A 6,000-nucleotide genomic window follows, 5' to 3' on the forward strand; every position below is an offset into this window, starting at 1 on the left:
AGGATTATAGACAAGCAAATTAAATGTGTCCTTTTCTGTGCTTTTGAAGAACCATATTTTTCCTTGTGTGTTCTCATCCATACAAACTATGGATAAATATCAACTAAAATTAGGCATTTCCAAATTTAGATCTTTAAGCAGAATAAGGATTTTTATTATTATTATTTACAAATGTATGTAGGCCACTTCAATCAGAACCAACTCACTGTACAGTAAGCTGTTTGATTGTTTAATGTATTTATAGATACAGAAATATGCTTGTGATATAAGAGACGTGTGTATACCTCTGGAAAAAATGGTGCCTTGTTGTTGGTTGAGAACCCAAATTGATTTTCAGCAGATACAACAAGAAATACGATTGTTGTTTTTAAACACAAAAATCGAGTGAATGATTGCAGATTATTCGTAAATGGCAAAAAGAAATAGAGCAAAGAGATGAAGGCATGCTTGTTGGGAAATGTTTATTATAGATGGGAAAATTGATGGAGAAGTTCAAGATGTGCAATTGCTGGTAGAAAGGTAATGGGTAGCATTTGGTCTATTGTAAAGAATAAATATCAGTGGAAAAGTGTGCTTCTAACCACTTTCTAAAGTGAAAATAAGAGTTGACTAAATTAAAAAAGCAAAGGTATGTTTAATTTCTTAGGAATTGGGTATTTAAATATTCATGATAAAGCATGATATAAGGTTAAGAAGGTATAGCTGTTCAGGAAATGTAGACTGAAAACAAAAATGAGTGACCATTATAAACATACATTGAGAAATGAAAATCACATTGCAAAATAAATATGTGAAAGAAAAATTAATTTTCTTTCACATAAGAAAGAAGAGGAAGGAGAGGGGTGAATAAATAATGGCTGCCATAATCTTAATGGATATGGAACTAATTAATAATGCTGGCACTGTTGCAAAGCATGAACAGGCTTAAAGCTACTAACACTTCAGAAGTAACATGAGTAATTTCAGTGGAATATGAGTCACACCAAAGCCTGGCTTACTGGAATGGCAAGAGTCATTGATAAGTGATGGTGATTGATTGATTGATTGATTGATTGATAGCAAGTTAGTGTTGACTCTTATTGACTTCATAAATAGTGATATCATCCTATTTTTAATTTTTGTTTTAATTGTAATATATCTAGGAATTATTATCTGTTTTTTTTCCTGTGAGTTGTTGAAAATCTGTAGCTTTTATATAATGATTGTTAGATGGATTTACAATAATAATTTTTATTATATATGTTTACAAAGTAGTATATTAATAATGGTGACTTTTCTCCCTCCCCTTTCTAATTCTAAGGTTCAAGAATTGCATGAAGAAGAGGCTCAGTGGGTGAACTATGACGAAGATGAGCTGTATGTGAAGATGCAGCTAGCAGATGGGATTTTTGAGGCCTTAATTAGAGAGACTATTGATCTCCTCAATCAGATCATTGAAAAACAGAAATTGTTGTTTGTCTAACATCAAACCATATTTTTCCCCCAAAATTGATTGGCTGAGAAGTGATACAACGTCTCCTCTTCCTGTGCTGCCTTTGGATCTCCTACACTGGATTTGTTCCACAAAGGCTCCCCTTCCCCCAAAATGCTTTTGCCAATTCAGTATGTACAATAATACTTGGCATTTGTTCTTTCGATATTTGCAGTTTGAAAATGGTTGGGATGGAGCACCAAGAACTCAACGATGGAAATTCAAGTTACTAGTAAACATTCTTCATTTTAATAACTGCTCTACTTTGTTTTATGTGTAATTTATAACTCTGTTTTCTGACTTAACAGTGTATGTCAGTCCAACCAAGTATCTGTTCCTCACTCATGTAATTTTAATCTTTTTGTTTCATGGATCTTCTGTCATTGGATTAATGCATGTGGATCTGAGGAGTTATCCTCCTTTTTTTCAACTAAATTTTTATTTCCATTTCTTAAACATTTTTGGGGATTCACTATAATACCTCTAGCTCACTTTGAGAAATCTATATGTGTATAAACATGCAATACATGCTGTTGTCACCCACAAATTCATGAATTCACATACCTGAGTGTCATTTCCCTTTTTTTTTTATTTGCATGCAAATACAGGCATGATCATTGTGTATACTTAATGTGAAAGTGAATTTTAACACAATGCCCAGTGAATCCTTTACAAGGTTATCCTTTTTCCATCAGAGTTCAGAATGGACTTAAGCAGCATAGAGGAGTTTAATTATGACAAAGAATCACTAATTGTCTTGGAGAGTATATCCTGAATATATTAAATTATGTTATGCCAGCCATCAGAATTCACTTTAGAGAAAAACACTTGACAATAATATATAAGGACTGTTAGTGCTCTTTAGTCTGTATTAAAATGAATTTTAATTCATTAAACATTAAAATGAAATTTTGAGGAAGACTGCATACCTAAAAATGTATGCAAATATAAAGAGCAGCAATCTTTGTGGATCTGTTCCTGACCTATAGATTTAAGATAAAATCCTAAAGAAATCCTATTAAAGCTCAATTCAAATGCAAAACCATCACCAAAAAGACTATTTTATGTGCTGTTGTATAATCACCATTTACTTCAAAGGGAGGCTTGAATAGGACAGTTGTTCCATGGATTGTAACCTGTCACCTTTTCAGTGCTGCAGTATTTCAGAAAATTTAACAGCAAGGTTTTATGGCCTGTTTGGCAAGGGGGAGGAGGACAAATGGATGATCTTCAAAAAAACGTGGCCTTAGCTGTTAAAAGCTGGATCTAGCCCAATAACTCAAAGACAAACTCCAATTCTTTTCTGTAGCTTTATTATTGATCTGTTGGTACTGGAGGTCACTGACCTTGTACCTTTCTCTTTCAGGTATACATCTGGAATCATCTGTGGACCATGTGGTCGGACCTTTTGTACCCAGGAGGAGGGGCTAAGAGGTAAGGAGTGGTTATAGGGATTATGGGATATGTGGTTAGTTAACCCTTGAAGATCCGGGTGATCAGGGAGATATAGTAGTTAGGCATTTATCATGACAAAACCCCCTCTAAATGCCTAACTGGGTACCTGGGGCGGTGTTTGCATACATACAGAGAATACACAGGTACAGGCATGAATTACAAGCAGACACGCATTTTTGACATGAGGTAAGCATGTTGTTTATGTGGTAGGGGTTTAGTGAGGATATCTGCTGTTTGCTGCTCTGTGTCACAGTGTACTGCCCTAATGAAACCTATCTCTGAAAACTGCCTGACGTGTTTGTATTTAATGTCAATGTGCCTAGAACGCTGACCTATGGCATCGGCCCTAGAGATCTCTATCGCTGCCTTGTTGTCTTCGTGGATAACTATTGGATATGAGGGTTCAGCCCAGATGTCGCAGAGCAGGTCATCGAACCATACTAAATTGTTTGCGGCCTTTGATAGGCAAACAAATTCTGCTTCCGTAGTTGATGTGGCCACCAGTTTTTGCTTTCCAGTGTACCAATGGATGGGGCAATTGTTGAGTAGTAGCACGTAGCCTGAGGTGCTTTTTCTGCACTCTATGTCCCCAGCCCAGTCAGCGTCAGCATAGCAGGTTAGCTTTGGTTTCTCGGATGTTTCTGGTTCTAGGCAGAGTAGGGCATCCGCACTGAATTTTAAGTATCTAAGTAGTCTTTTGATGGCGTTCCAGTGTGTTACCGTGGGTTTGCTTACATGCCTGGACAGCAGATTGACGGCTAAGGCGATGTCGGGCCTAGTCCAGTTGGATATGTACAGCAGTGACCCTATCGTTGATCTATACAATTTGTTGTCTGTGAAAGGTTCAGATTCCTCATACATGGTCTTCAGGAACTCAGGTTGCATGGGGGTCTCGCTGGGTTTTGCTTCGGACATGTTGCATTTGGACAGCAGCTCGATGATCTTTTCTCTCTGGGAGAGGCGGAAACCCTTGTTGGTTTTTATCACTTGGACCCCTAAGTATCTGTCAATCTTTCCAAATGACTTTAAGGAGAAGTGGCTACCCAGGTCAGTGGCGAACTTGTCACATCTGTCCTTGTGTTTGCTGATGTACAAGATGTCGTCCACGTAAACGAGCACACCTTCGAATGTGTTGTTTTCTCTCCTCGTAAAGAAGCATTTGTCGGCTGAGGTGGCCTCGAAGCCCATGGATCTGAGGGCCTTGGCCAGGCAGTCATACCACCTTTTGCCTGACTGCTTGAGCCCGTACAGGCTTTTGTTCAGCAGCCAGGTTTGGTTCTCGCCTTTGTTGTACCCGGGCGGCGCTTTGACGTATATTTCTTTATCCAGCTCGGCGTGCAAGTATGCTGTTTGTACGTCGAATTGGAAGACCTCCAAGCCCAGGATGGTGGCCACCACCAGGGCGCTTTTGACGCTCTCCGCCCTGACGGTTGGCAAGTAGGTGTCTGTATAGTCTTCGGGGTATCTTTGGGCGAAACCCTGCGCGACTAGTCTTGCCTTGTATAGGACCTTGTTGTCCTCTAATGTCTTAACCCTGAACACCCATTTGGTTCCTATTGGTTTTTTGTCCTCTGGAACTTGGGCAGGTGAGTATACCTGGAGGTTCCTTAGGCTTTCCATCTCCTTCCCCATGGCAGACATCCATTTTTCTTTCTCTTCCTGGGGGAGCCCGAGGATGTCTTCATATGAGCTGGGCGTGAAATGGGTGTTGTGGATGGTCATAACGTAGTCCTCTAACTTCTTTGGTAGCTTGTTTCTGGTTTCTCTGATTGGCCTGCTGGGGGTTGGCTCGGTTTCCTGCATGTTGTCTGCCTCTTTGTCCGTCAGGTCATCTATCTTCAGTGAAGGGTGCCCTTCTTTCCAACCTTTGACGCTCGCCTTGCGATGGTTGGCTTTGTGCCCTGTGACCTCTCTGACCTCCCTTTCCCCTTGGTCATGCTCGAACGTGACCCTATTGGTTGGGATGTCATTGGAGTGTACCCTCGACCAGTTTGCGTTTTCGTGGAAACTGGCTGATCTGGAAACCACAAAACGGTTATTGTTGTCGACAAATCTGTAGCCCTTTGTGCCCGGTTCGTAACCCACGAACCTCAACCTTTTTGATAATTTCTCCCCTTTTCTTCTTAGCTGTCTGGGAATGTGGACATCAGCTGGGGCGCCAAATATGTGTAAGTGTGCAATGTTGGGCTTTCTGTTGTATAGCATCTCATATGGTGTCTTATTGATAGAGCTTGACCACAGTCTATTCAGGGTGTAATTAGCGTAGTGTAATGCCTCTGACCAGAAATGCTGCCCCATTCCAGCATCCTCCAGGGCGCATCTCATCATGGTTTGCAACACCTCGTTTTTTCTCTCTGAGACTCCATTTTGAAAGGGGGAGAAGGGTGAAGAGGTGTAATGCGCTATGCCCTGCTCCCTCAGCCACCTTGTGAATTCTTTGGCCATGAACTCTGAGCCCCTATCAGTCATTATCTGCCTTATTCTCATGTTATGTTGCATATCTACTCTTCTGTGGAATTCCTTAAACCTTTGGAACACTTCGTTTTTGTGTCTGAGGGAGTAGACATACCCGTATCTGGTGTAGTCATCCACAATCGTGAGGAAGAATCGCTTCCTATGTCCTACAGAGGGTTTCATTGGCCCTACCAAGTCCATATGCACCAATTGGAAGGGGTATTCCGTGGTTCGTTTGGATCCCCTGGGGATGGCCTTAACCTTGATCTTAGAACGCTTACAAACTGAACACTCCAAGTAGTTTTCGCAGTTCTTTACTTTGAGACCCTCGGTACATTCCGTCATTTTCTTTACAATGGGGAAGCTTATGTGTCCCAGTCTCCTGTGGAGGAGGTGGGCGCAGTTATCATGCAATGGCTTGCCGATAGATACAGACTTGTTTGTCTTCTCATGGCTACATCCTGCCTCCTGCTGCACCCCCTCTGTTTCTGGATACTTATCTACCTTGTGGTTTGTGCTGGTATCAATGCCTTCTTCCTCCCTTGCGTTGGGTGTGAAGTAGGGAAGTCCCTCGTGTATGGTTACCTTTCCTATCTCTTTCCCTTGCTTGATCAAGTGTG

General features: G+C 41.0%; 1 pseudogene; it reads left to right on the forward strand.

Moving 5' to 3' along the window:
- Window positions 1-1,462, forward strand: part of LOC139315028 (centrosome-associated protein 350-like) — a 101,265-nt pseudogene extending 99,803 nt beyond the window's left edge.
- Window positions 1,463-6,000: the final 4,538 nt, after the last annotated feature.

Source organism: Pituophis catenifer, unplaced genomic scaffold, assembly GCF_029215685.1.
Source record: "Pituophis catenifer annectens isolate HBS135680 unplaced genomic scaffold, rPitCat1.0.hap2 SCAF_3, whole genome shotgun sequence".
In the NCBI taxonomy this organism is placed as follows: Eukaryota; Metazoa; Chordata; class Lepidosauria; order Squamata; family Colubridae; genus Pituophis; species Pituophis catenifer.